The following is a 13,151-nucleotide window of genomic DNA, read 5'->3' as shown; positions in this document are numbered from 1 at the left end:
CGCCCCGCACTTCCCCCCGGGACTCTCACCGGCGGCACCCACACAGCTCCGGCTCCGCACAACTCACGACACCGCACCTTTCCTTCTGCTTCACGGGAGCCGTCATCTTGCCTGCACAGTGAAGGTGTGCGGTGTCCACGGCTGCACATTCGGGCCCCCTCCCACTCAACTAACTCACTATGCTATGCAACTCACTCAACTTTACTACATCATGTACCAATCAGACATACGCATTGCATGATGGGAGATGTAGTTTTCTGGCCGGTGCTGTTGGATATAGTTCGGCTTTTTAAAAAACTTGTAACTATGGAACAGAAGCAGCTAGAAAGACAGGAGATGACTCAAAATTCCCAGGGGGACTTGGTAAGACCAGCTAGGTGTGGGAGCATTTTTTTTTTTAGGTCTTGGGGGGAATACCCCTTTAAGTTAGGTTCACACGTCCACTGGGGCTCCGCTCAGAGAGCTTCATTACAAGTTCTGCCTATTTTGCAGACCTGAATGGACAAAAAGCAAAATCAATCTAAGGCTACATTCACACGTTCAGTAGTTTTTCAGGACTGTATATGATGTCTGCAATCATCCGCAATCCTCGTCAGCAATCTGCAAAAAAATTAATTGCATATTTTTTTGCGGATCAGCAAAAAAGGGAAAGGGGATTGTTAAATAAGTGGGAATGGTTTAAAATTAGGGATGGTCCTGTCAGGGTCGGTATTGATTATTGATTATTGATCATAGATTATAGATTATGATTATAGAGAAACATTTCAATTTGTTATGAGTCTTAATAGTTAATTCAGATATGTTTCAGCTCCAGACAGCCAGCTTATGCTAAAACTGCAAGACCAGACCTCCAGAACTTCCTCTTTCTGGGTGACTAAAGGAGAATCTTGACAGCTTGCCAATTGCTAGGCAGACAAGCCTGAACTTGCTATATACCATACAAATGCAATAATATAACCATTCGTTGCGCACTTTTATATACTATTTATATCTGAAAATCAAGTTATCCAATCATGCTATACCTAATATATACATGTGTATATTATACTATGTAACCACTCCTGTATTCCGCGATTATAAAATGAAACAGTTTTTAATAAAGAGGAAGTTGTGTGCACACATCTGTGTCCTGTCTCCATGTGTTCTGTATTGTAGCTTCTAATACGGGCTATGTGGGCACGGGCTAATTAATTAGAACAGAGACAGTTAATTGATGCAAGGTGACTAAAAGTAGACTCATCACCTTGACAATGGCGCCCGAACACAGCGGTACCTCAAATTTTGACAGGAGGTACTCTAGCTTCTGGTGGCCGACGCCCTGGTGTCCTGGATAATCCTAGACTGTCTTAAACTCAGAGCCTGATCACCTCCACTGAAAACGGTAAGTTTGCTGATTTTATGAATCTGTAACTTATCCGTATCAGATCAGACACCCTTGTGTGAGTCTGGATGACCCGATCGACCCCCAGTGGTTGCCTTTATTAACGACGAGGTGTCCCTCCTGCCTGTGGTACTGTCCAAGAACCCGTATGTGTATTTATATACATGTACAACTTGTCGTTACCAATTAACTGTCGTCTGATAACTTGAGTGAGACCGTAGCAGCACGTGGTGACTGGATAGTATAGTGCTTTCTTTTACTGCTTTAGCTCTGTCTTTCTAGTTTACCAGAACTGATAATTGCATAGTTATAGTGATATAGTGGTGACAGCACAAAATATTTCTTTCACTGCAGAGATCGAAATTGTGACTGTAATAATTGTCTTCCGTCCTTGGCTCCAACCAGTGGATTAGCCCTGGTTGTGGGGTCACTGGATAAGTTAAGTTAAGGTTAAGTAGGTCTTGTGAAATGTTTGTTTTTGAGACTGGCTCCACTTCCCCTTTTCCCTTGATGTAGTTGATACTCCGCCGGTCAAAGTCTAGGGATTAGCCCAGATTGTTCCGGAAAGGAAAGGTCAGATCTCTATCGGATCCGCAGTCGCGTGCCAGAGTGGGCGCAAAATAGGGAAACCAGTCACCCGTGCTGTAGGGGAGGTGGAAACCCGCAACGCGATGGAAAGCTTGCAGTCCTTGCTTGCTCCCAAGAGTAAGCAAACTGTTGAAACTGAGAGCACGGTCGAATTGGTGGCCAAAAGAGAGGAAAAGAGACACGTGACTAATGTAAAAAAATTGATGGGATTCTGTGATATGCATAGAAAAGGAAGGCTGCAGGTGAACCAATGGGCTAAGGCTGTAAAAGAGAATAAAGGGGTGTTAGAAGACAATGCACTACTCCCAGCTGCTCTAGCTTGGAAACGAAGAGCGATTGAAATCGCAAAACAGAGCTATATTGAAGTAGAGTTTCAGGACAAAAGGGGAAGTGTTAATGCATATATGTATCACATTAAGAAAGATGGGCCACCACCTTATAATGGCGGCGAGCCTCAATGTTGGGAGTGTCCGAATTGTCACCAACAGAATCCACCCTCTGCTGAGTGTTGTTGTAGCTGTGGAAGGGGACGCCCCAATCTTGCCCCGTCATGCCAACCTACGCCATCCGCCCCTGTCCAAGATGAGCTTCCTGTATTCAGTAGCCATCTTGACACATCCCAGCCCAGTACACCCTCTTCCACTTCCTCTTTTGTCGGAACTTCCAATACAGGAACTTCCAGTGCCAGTGGCCATTTTGGGACACCCAAGGGGCCTACTCCAGATCCATTATACCCATTATTAACTGCCTACGGAGCTTACTTTGTACCTGCCACAAACCTGGCCCCTCTCATGATAACGCAACACCAATATGAACATACTCTGCTGACTCCGCAGCAATTGAAAAAGGAAACTGAAACCCCAGGAAATAATTTGGTCACTCCTCAGCAGTTAGAAGAGGGAACTGAGATCTCAGCGCAAGCCCAGCTTGAGCTAACACAAGCTGAGAGATATGCTTTCTCCACTACCCCTGAAATAGCTTCAGAACCAGGAGATTTAGCACAAGAAGCTGATAGGCAGTTTATATCCCCCTCTGACTCATATCGACCTATCATCCCGTGAGATGTTACTACTAGGGGGCCCCCAAAACCTGCCAGAGTCAGCTTTGACATCTGTGATTTTGACAACATGTCTGCTCTTTTTACTCCAATTTATACAGCACCTTTATGGAACACAGGAACTACCCTTAATATAGGTGTAGGAGACATTGCACGTCAAGGTACTACAGCCATTGTAAACCCTGCTAATGGTGGACTGAAACACTTAGGGGGAGTAGCAAAACATATTGTGCAGCTAGGGGGCACACAGATACAGGCAGAAAGTGACGATTATATCATGGAAAAAGGGGGACACACCCTACCAGTTTCTGAGACTGCTTTAACTGGACCAAACAAACTATCTTGTCTCTGCATCATCCATGCTGTGGGACCCATATATGATGCCCAATGTCATGATGTGTCTGTCCATTTATTGAAACAAGCCATACACAACATCCTTGATGTGGTTAAAATTAAGAGATTTAAATCTGTCTCTTTACCTCTCATTTCTGCTGGATTATTTTGCTTTCCTATGTTATCCTGTGCCTTCACAATTCTTTCTGCAATACTTAAACATAACCCTATTCCCACATTGGGGGGAAGTCCGGATTGTTGTGCCCTTACCTAAAACGGCAGATCTACTGGTGGAGACCTGGAAAGATATTACTTTGTCCAAGACCCCCTTTTGGCCTTCAAAAATTGCTTTGCAGAATGTGATGGCTCCCTCTCACAACCCGATAAAAGAGGAATTAATTCCAGGTCTGCCAAAGACACCAACACCACCGCCACCACAACCTCAACTACAGTCACCATTACCTTTGATCGAAATGCAGCTACTACCACCGCCACCACCACAAACAGAGATACTACTACCACAGCCACCACCACCAGCATCATGGCCACCACCTGACCCTACTCTATTGAACAAGAGCGTCCGCGATATGTGCCTTTCACTCCAACTCAGGTAAACGAATTAATAAGTCAGTTGCCTGATCCTGAAAAGCACCCCATGCGTTTTTATCGGAGACTAAATGAGGTGCAGAAGACCTATTCTGCCCCTTGGCAGGATCTCAGTAATGTTGTCGGCACTAAGGCCGGTGATTCATTTTGGCCTATTATTAAGTCAGCTCTGAAAGAAGATGGTACTATAAATACTCTTAGCTATTCCTCAGGTGAGGAATTCTGCCACAGACTGCTGGTATGGGCAAAAGATCGACTGGCTGACTCCTCAGTTACTCTTACTGACTCTTCTCAAGAAGAATCCGAGTAAGTGGAAAAGTACTATGTAAGAATGCTGGCACTCTTTACAAACCAAGGATTTGATATGAAAATTAAACATCAACGCACTCTTTTTGTGGAATCCTTTGTGAAAGGCCTTTTAGACCCCATCCGGAAGAAACTAGAAGAATCCAGGTCAGAATATGTGGACCTACCTGAGAATGAAGTTTTGCTCATTACCAAAGCCATTGAGAAGCAAAGAATTAAAACTGCTCCACCAAAAAACAAAAAAACAAAGCTGAAACCAAAGTGGCTGTCCTGCAAGAAGTTGTTGATGCCTCAGGAGCTTCCCAGACTGAGACAATAATGATTAATCAACCTGTACAACTTTATCCTGGGAACCAATACCATGGACCACAGCAATCTCAGCTCCTACAAGCACCATATACCAGACACATGACACCCAAACATCACCTGCCATTTTTGTGGAAAGCACGGACATTTACAGAGGAATTGTCGCTCTTTCCATCGAGGGACTCAGAATGTCCAAAATTTCAACATGCAATCACGACGAAACTATCAGGATTATAATCAAGGACGTTACCAAGCACATAATCAAGGACGTTACCAGGCACCTAACCAAGGACGTTACCAAGCTCCAGATCAGGAAGCCTTTCCTCCTCCTCCTCCACAAGGCTACAACCAACAGGGTCCTCCTCTTCAAGACCAATTCTATCCTGGACAACTATAGGATTTTGGCAAGCCTGCATCTGCTGTTTTCACCAATCTCACCAATGACCCCAATTACCAATCTGGCCCTGTTCTAACAGTTAAACTCCCAGTGAATGGTCATGAACTTCCTTTTTTAGTGGACACAGGTGCAGCCAGATCTGTACTAAAGACTTCTGATATTTCACCTGGGGTCATTCTCTCTCCTGATTTTATTCCCTGTTTTGGAGTAGATGGAAATCCTACCAAGACACGTCTTGCCTATCCGGTACCTGTTGGTCATCAAAATATACTATCCAGACTTCTTGTCTCTCCCTCCTAACCAACCAATCTATTGGGTGCAGACCTCCTACAAAAAATGGGGGCTACTATCAGATATGACTCTTCTGGAATGTACCTGGACTTGGAGAATACTCCCTCACCTGAAGAATTGTGTGCCCTTCAAGCGGTGAATACTCTTGTGATCCTCCCAAGCCTGGAGATGTCCATTCCTCCTGAAGTAATACCCTTGATTCCTGAAAGTCTTTGGTCCACAGGTCCTGATGACATTGGTTTGCTCCCTGTGGCACCTGTTGGTGTTCTCCTCAAGCAAGGAGCATCTCCACCCCGATTACCACAGTATCCTTTGAAGGCTGGACAAGAGAAATCTCTGGAAGAGCAAATAAATACCTTTTTGGCTAAAGGAGTACTCATCCGATGTATATATCCAGCAAACACTCCTCTGTTTCCCGTCAAGAAAAGAACTGCACCAGGTGAACCTACCAAATACCGTTTGGTTCAAGATCTCAGAGCTGTGAACGCTGTTACTGTTTTGGAGACCCCTGTGGTACCAAATCCCCACACCCTTCTTAGCCAAATCCCTCCTACTGCGGCTTGTTTCACAGTCATAGATTTGGCCAACGCGTATTTCAGCAGATATTTCAGAGGGAGGACAGCAGATACCTACTTTCTTTCACATATCGAGGGGCCCAATACACCTGGACCAGATTGCCCCAAGGAGCCCAAAACTCTCCCAATCAATTCACTCAGGCTCTTCAGATTTGTCTACAACCATGGATCTTGGCTCACCCGGAGATAACCCTACTACAATATGTGGATGACCTACCCCTCTGTGCTCCAGATAAATCTGCCTGCCAGGAACACTCCATCAGTCTTCTACAACATTTGGCGTCCATAAATTGTAAAGTTTCTAAGTCCAAGCTTCAGTGGTGCCTCAAGAAAGTTGTCTTCCTTGGTCATTGCATGTCAGAAGGTGCCAAACACCTCACTGCAGAACACAAAACAGCTGTCCAAGCAATCCCTCTACCTACCACCTTAACACAGCTCCAAGCTTTCCTTGGTCTGATCACCTATTGTCGTCAGTGGATACCCAATGCCTCCACCCTTATGCAACCTCTTTATGACTCCTTCAAAGACATTGTGGAAACAAGAAGATATGCCCCTGACGCTGAAGACTGTTTCTGGAAACTTAAACAACTGATCTTGGAAGCCCCTGCCCTAGGGATACCTGATTACAATTAGCCTTTCTGCCTATTCATCTCAGAAGATCAAGGCCATGCTTCTGGAGTCTTAGCTCAGAAACATGGCCATCGGATGAGGCTTCTTGGCTATTACTCATGCAGACTAGACCCAGTGGCTCGCTCAGTGCCTACATGCCTCAAAGCTCCTCTAGCGGCACAGGCCCTCCTTGACAAGATTGAAGACATTGTTCTAGGTCATCCACTCATTATTCTTGCTCCTCACGATCTTCAAGCAATTCTTAAACAGTCTCAACAACCTCATCTTTCTATGCAGCGCAACATGTGTCTCCAATGTTCCTTGCTTATGCCTGAATATGTTACCTTGCAGAGATGTACTCTTTTAAATCCTGCTACTCTGCTTCCTCTCTCAAGGGGGACTATCAGTCAGATTATGAAGACATACTCCCTAACCAAACACCCCACGAGGGAAGTCCTGATGATGACTATCATGATCGCTTTAAATAAATGGAGGCAGAAACTTCACAACCCTCCACTGTCTCTGCTTCTAAACTGCACAATCCTGATTACATTTTCTTCACTGACGGTTTAAGATACGCGGATGAAAAGGGACAATTCCATACTTGTTTTGCTGTGGTTACCTCATTAGAAACCGTGAAGGCAGCTCCCTTACCTTTTAGGATGTCGGCTCAGGAAGCTGAACTCAGGGCCTTGACTGAAGCCTGCCAATATTTACACGGACTCAGCCTATGCGCATGGAATAGCGCATGATTTTGGCCTGAAGTGGGCCCTGCAAGGTTTCCAGACAGCTAGTGGAACGCCCATCAAGAACCATGAAGCCGTCAAGACTTTGATGGAAGCTCTCCATCTACTAACTCAAGTAGCCATTTTGAAGATAAAAGCTCATGGCAGAACAGAGACAGAAGAAGCCAGAGGCAATCACAGGGCAGATTTGGCAGCAAAAGCTGCCGCACGTCTTCCACAGGTTCGAGAGGAAGCAGAGGCTGGCATTGGCATACATGTATTGACAAGAGCAGGAAAAAAGAAGAAAGAAGAAGAGGGAGAAAACAAACAACAAGGAATATCAAATTCAGGCATTACTCTATTTAAGCAATTTCAGACTCAAACAGGCCCAGAAGAAAAGAAGGAATGGGAAAAACAAGGAGCTGAGATTCAACAAGATGGATTCTGGAGAAAAAGAAAGAGACTTTGCCTACGAAGAGCCTTGTATCCCGCAGTGGTACAATGGGCCCATGGAGTTACCCATCGAGGAAAGAATCAGATGATCTCTGCAATTGCTAAGTTATATCTAGCCCCTGGGATCTCCACTACAGCAGCCAATTATGCTAAAAGTTGTGACATCTGTAACACTTGTAATCCAGGAGGCACAATACCTACCCAGAAGAAACACCTGGCCAAGCCACTCTACCCATTTCAGAGAATCCAAATTGATCACATGGAACGGCCAAAAAGTGGGAAGTACAAATACATTTTAGTAGTGGTGGACATGTTCTCAGGATGGACAGAGGCCTACCCAGTCACCAATATGACAGCCAAACTTACAGTTAAAAAACTCTTGACCGAGCTAGTCTGTAGATTTGGAGTCCCAGAGGTCATTGAAAGTGACCAAGGCCCAGCCTTCATCACAGATGTAACCAGGGAGATTTGGAAAATGGTAGGGGCAGATCCATGCCTACACACTCCCTATCACCCCCAAAGTAGTGGGAAAGTAGAGAGGATGAATGCCACTCTGAAAAATAAAATCCTGAAAGCCAGCAAGGAACTGTCCCTTCCCTGGCCTGACATCCTACCTATTGCTCTATATTCTGTTAGGAACACCCCTAGGCAACCCACTGGCCTCACCCCAAATGAAATCCTGTTTGGTGGTCCCCTAGGCTTGGAAGTTACCATCCCCAACAATTGACAGCAGGAAATGATAGTCTTGTTAAGTATGTTGTGAATCTGTGTAATGAGCTGAAAATAACACATGCTGCAGTCTTTTTCTCTATTCCAGACCCTGAAGCTTACCAAAGTACTCACTCACTTCAGCCAGACAATTTTGTGGTTGTAAAGAAGCACATCAGAGACGCTCTAGAACCCCGATTTGAAGGCCCATTTCAAGTGTTCCTGGTGTCCCCAACCTCTGTGAAACTTGAGGTAAAATCTACCTGGGTCCACGCTTCACACTGCAAGAAAGTGTCTGCCGCCTGTCCTTCACCATGAAAAACGCCTATATCCTTTTTAAATTGTGTCTGGTTTGGGTGGGGGTGAGGACACAGGAAGTAGCAATCACACAAAGTCGAGGAGTAACTACATTTTGGTATAATTCATCAAGTGCCCAAGGGGCAACTTTTAAATTTGAGTTCTGTGATGTTGCTGCCTGTGGGGATCTGAGTGTGATTATTGGGGAGGGATCTGTAGGATGGAACACTGGTAATGATGATTACATTTAAACCCTGCCTTGAAACAGTGTTTCCTTAGCCTGTTTACTAATCGCCCCACTTCAAACCCAGACTGTGAGACATGGAAAGGAAAATATCCCATAGCCACCAAAACACCTACCCCGAGTCAGGGAATCACTATATACCCTGGGAATTATACATGCTTTACTAGTGAATGGGGTGGTAGGAATTTAGGCAAGTTTAAACCAGGCTTTTGTGGTAGATATAGCAATGCCAACAGTAAGGAACTTATCAACCAGGTACAATCTGTAGCCGATGTATTCTGGATATGTGGGGACATGAAGATTAGATCTAGACTTGCAGGCAATTGGACTGGGGAATGTGCTTTGGCTAAAGCCATAATGCCTCTTCATATATTGCCCCTGGAAGAGAGCAAACTAGAACAAGTCTCCCCTCATCACCTAAGACGCAAAAGGTCTGCTGATCCACACCCCAAAGGAAATTTTGACCCACATGGGTATTTGGATGTAATCGGGTCCCAAGGGGGGTGCCAGATGAGTTCAAGGCCAGGCATGAAGTGAAAGCAGGCTTTGAATCAATACTTCCCTGGGTGACTATAAACAAAAACGGCTTGGATAAACTATGTGTATTACAAACAACAGAGGATCATTAACCATACCCAAGATGCACTTCAAGGTTTGTCAGAGCAAGTAGGCCCAACCTCCATAATGACTTTCCAAAACAGGATGGCCCTAGACATGGTGTTAGCAGAGAAAGGAGGAGTCTGTAAGATGATACAAGGTGTCTGCTGTACCTATATACCAGACAATACTGGGCCAAATGGGAAAGTGACTCTGGCAATAGAGAAATTAGATGACCTGTCTGCTGAGATGAACAAAAACTCAGAAGTAAATGATCCTTGGGACAAATATTTTTCTTAGATCAGTGGGTGGCAGAAGTGGTTGGCACAGGCAGGGATGGTATTAGGAATTGTTTTGCTAACTTTACTGATTGCTGTGGTTTGTATTATCCCTTGCATTAAGAAGCTGATATCCAAAGGTATAGATGAAGCCACACCGACTCTGGCCTACTTAGAGGAGGATGGTTTGGAAAAAGACACTGCTGAGGATATTCCCCCATTGAAAACTATGGTTCATATTGAGGGTTATGAACTGACCAATAAGTAAAACACAATTACACATATAAAGGACAACGATAACCTTAACCACCCAAATAGTAGACTCCTTTAGGGTAAAAATTTAGGGACATAATAGGAAAAGAATAGAATCTGATTTCCTTTGCAGAAGTCCACTACAAAGGGAGGTTATCTAGAAGGGATAACCTGTCTCATCCGAGAAGGGTGATTGTTCAAAACAATCTGTGGCCGAAGAATCCAATCCAATTCCCCTTTCCTTTCCCTCTCATGGCAAAGGGACAGATTTTAGGAATGTATCTGCTGATGCAGACAGTGATGTGTAAGATTAAATCAGGAAGAGGATGAGGATAAATGTCAATCCAGTTGTCCTAATAAGAAGTTCTTATTGTCCAATTATTTTAATTGTCTAACATAATCATTAAATGCTTAAGGTAATTTTCAATGTTTCTAGGGGGGACTGTCAGGGTCGGTATTGATTATTGATTATTGATCATAGATGATAGATTATGATTATAGAGAAACATTTCAATTTGTTATGAGTCTTAATAGTTAATTCAGATATGTTTCAGCTCCAGACAGCCAGCTTATGCTAAAACTGCAAGACCGGACCTCCAAAACTTCCTCTTTCTGGATGACTAAAGGAGAATCTTGACAGCTTGCCAATTGCTAGGCAGACAAGCCTGAACTTGCTATATACCATACAAATGCAATAATATAACCATTCGTTGCGCACTTTTATATACTATTTATATCTGAAAATCAAGTTATCCAATCATGCTATACCTAATATATACATGTGACTATGTAACCACTCCTGTATTCCGCGATTATAAAATGAAACAGTTTTTAATAAAGAGGAAGTTGTGTGCACACATCTGTGTCCTGTCTCCATGTGTTCTGTATTGTAGCTTCTAATACGGGCTATGTGGGCACGGGCTAGTTAATTAGAACAGAGACAGTTGATTGATGCAAGGTGACTAAAAGTAGACTCATCACCTTGACAGTCCGAACCTGATTCGGACGGGGTTCGTACGATCCCGAACCCTCCCCAATGATTACCGCTGTCTGCCCGCTCCGTGCAGTGGGCGGATCCAGTGGGAGGAACGCCTGAAAAACTGGGATACAGCCATAGCCATAGGCTGTATCCCAGTTTTCCAGGCGGCACCTGGCCTGGTCACAGAACGGCTGGTGTTATACGCAGTGGGAACATGACCTGATCATGTAAGGCAAGTCATGTCTCTCCTGTGCCAGAATTTCCTCATTGCCAAACTATCCAAGTGCCTGTTCAGAGTTCAAACGAACCCTTTCTTGGGTTACGTAATTATTCCTGATTCATTTTGTATGGTTCCACTCAAGGTCCTTGCTATTGAAAACTGGAAGTATCCTATCAGTTTAACCCCTTGCCACAAAATGACGTTTGGGAAACTTCATGTAAAGCAGGTAGTTCCTGCTACATGACATTTACCAAACGTCATGCTTTCCCTGCCTCCCCCCGCCGTCCCTAACAGCGATCGGGCAGCAGGAGGAGGCTGTCTCACACAGCCTCCTCCCGCTGCCCCTGCCCAAGGGAAAGCCATGCTCCCCCCCGGGCAGTTAATCCCATAGGCACCGCGGTCCATGGGACCGCAGTGTCTATGGGGCAGCCGGAGGGAGATCTGCTCCCTCCGACCTTTCGTCACCCAGGAGCCGCGCGAGCATTCACGTGTCTCCGGGGGTTGCCATAGCTACCCAGACGCTGCTTAATGCATCTGGGCTTCTATGGTATATGATGATCGGGCCCTGCACTGAGGCAAGGAACCTGATCGTATGAATTAGTTGTGAGCGTTCTGACAGCTCATTCGTTCTATAATACATTACAGCATAGATCATGTGCTGTAATGTATTATAGATGTACCTGAAAAAGTTAAAACACACACATACGTACATACATAAATAAATACACATATAAATAAATAAAAATTAATTAATTAAATAAATAAATATAAATAAATAAATATACACATTCCCCATCCAGTGTTGGACTGGCCCACCAGAGGACCAGAGGATCCTTCGGTGGGCCCCCAGCTTTAGAACCTGCACAACCACTGACTGACATGTTATTTCTTACTGGTTCTTCATTGGTGGGCCGCCAGGATCATTGTCGGACTGGGGTATCTGTCCCCATCCCCCTTTATAAATGATCCCCTATAAATGAGATACATGTATTTGGTCACCGCGTCCATAATGATTCCGTCTATTAACCCGTTACATTAATTTTCCCGCCCGATTAGCGCCGCAAAAAAACAAATAAAAAAAAATAATCAAAATGACAATTTTTTTGTTAATCCCATCCCCTAAAAAATATAGATAAAAGCTATCAAAACGTCACATGTGCCCACTAAAAACGTCAGCTTATGAAGCAAAAAAAAAGCCCTCACATAACTCCATTAGTGAAAAAATAAAAATATTACTGCCCTTACAATATGCCAGACACAAACAGTTTTTATTTCATAAATGCCATAAACTATAACAAAAGCTATATAAAATGGATATCGATGTAATCATACCGACCTGACAAATAACGATAACATGTCATATGTAACGTACAGTAAACGGCATACAAAAAAATGGTGAAAAACAGCTGCTAAATTGTGTTTTTTATTCATACCACCTCATAAAAAAATGTATAAAAAATGATTAGAGTGCCACATGTCCCTCAGAATGGTACCGATGGAAAAGTCAACTTGTCTTACACAAATATTTTGGCACCGCAAGGCCTCTGTGACATGGTATACTGGCTAAAAAAAAAAAAAAGGCCCCAAAATTCACCAGGTCTCTGTCATGTCTGTGGCCTGTGGCTGGTGACCCACTGCGGCTACGTATGGGGGATTTCTAGAAACATTGGAAAAAGGGGAATTAATAGTGAGTGGAATTTCTCAGTTAGTATTTGCTGTGTTAGAGGGAAAAATTTATTAAAATAGAATATCTGCCAAAAAATTTAAATTTAAAATTTCCACTTGCTTAAATTTCTGCGAAACACCTAAAGGGTGAAATGTTACTTTGAATACTTTGAGGGGTGCAGTTTTTACAGTGGAGGGATTTATGGGGATAACTAACATACAGGCCCCACAAATCCACTTCAAAACTGGACTGGTCCCTAATAAAATCAGAATTGAAATTTTCA

At 43.9% G+C, this 13,151-nt stretch overlaps 1 protein-coding gene across 3 annotated transcripts in view; it reads right to left on the bottom strand.

Annotated features, from left to right (window-relative positions):
- The window catches only part of LOC138773987 (calpain-8-like), a 613,980-nt gene that overhangs the window by 791 nt on the left and 600,038 nt on the right, over positions 1–13,151 (bottom strand). The gene's annotated exons all lie outside the window — the stretch shown is intronic.

Source organism: Dendropsophus ebraccatus, chromosome 15 (assembly GCF_027789765.1).
Source record: "Dendropsophus ebraccatus isolate aDenEbr1 chromosome 15, aDenEbr1.pat, whole genome shotgun sequence".
Classification (NCBI taxonomy): domain Eukaryota; kingdom Metazoa; phylum Chordata; class Amphibia; order Anura; family Hylidae; genus Dendropsophus; species Dendropsophus ebraccatus.
This window is presented reverse-complemented; position numbering and strand designations above follow the sequence as displayed.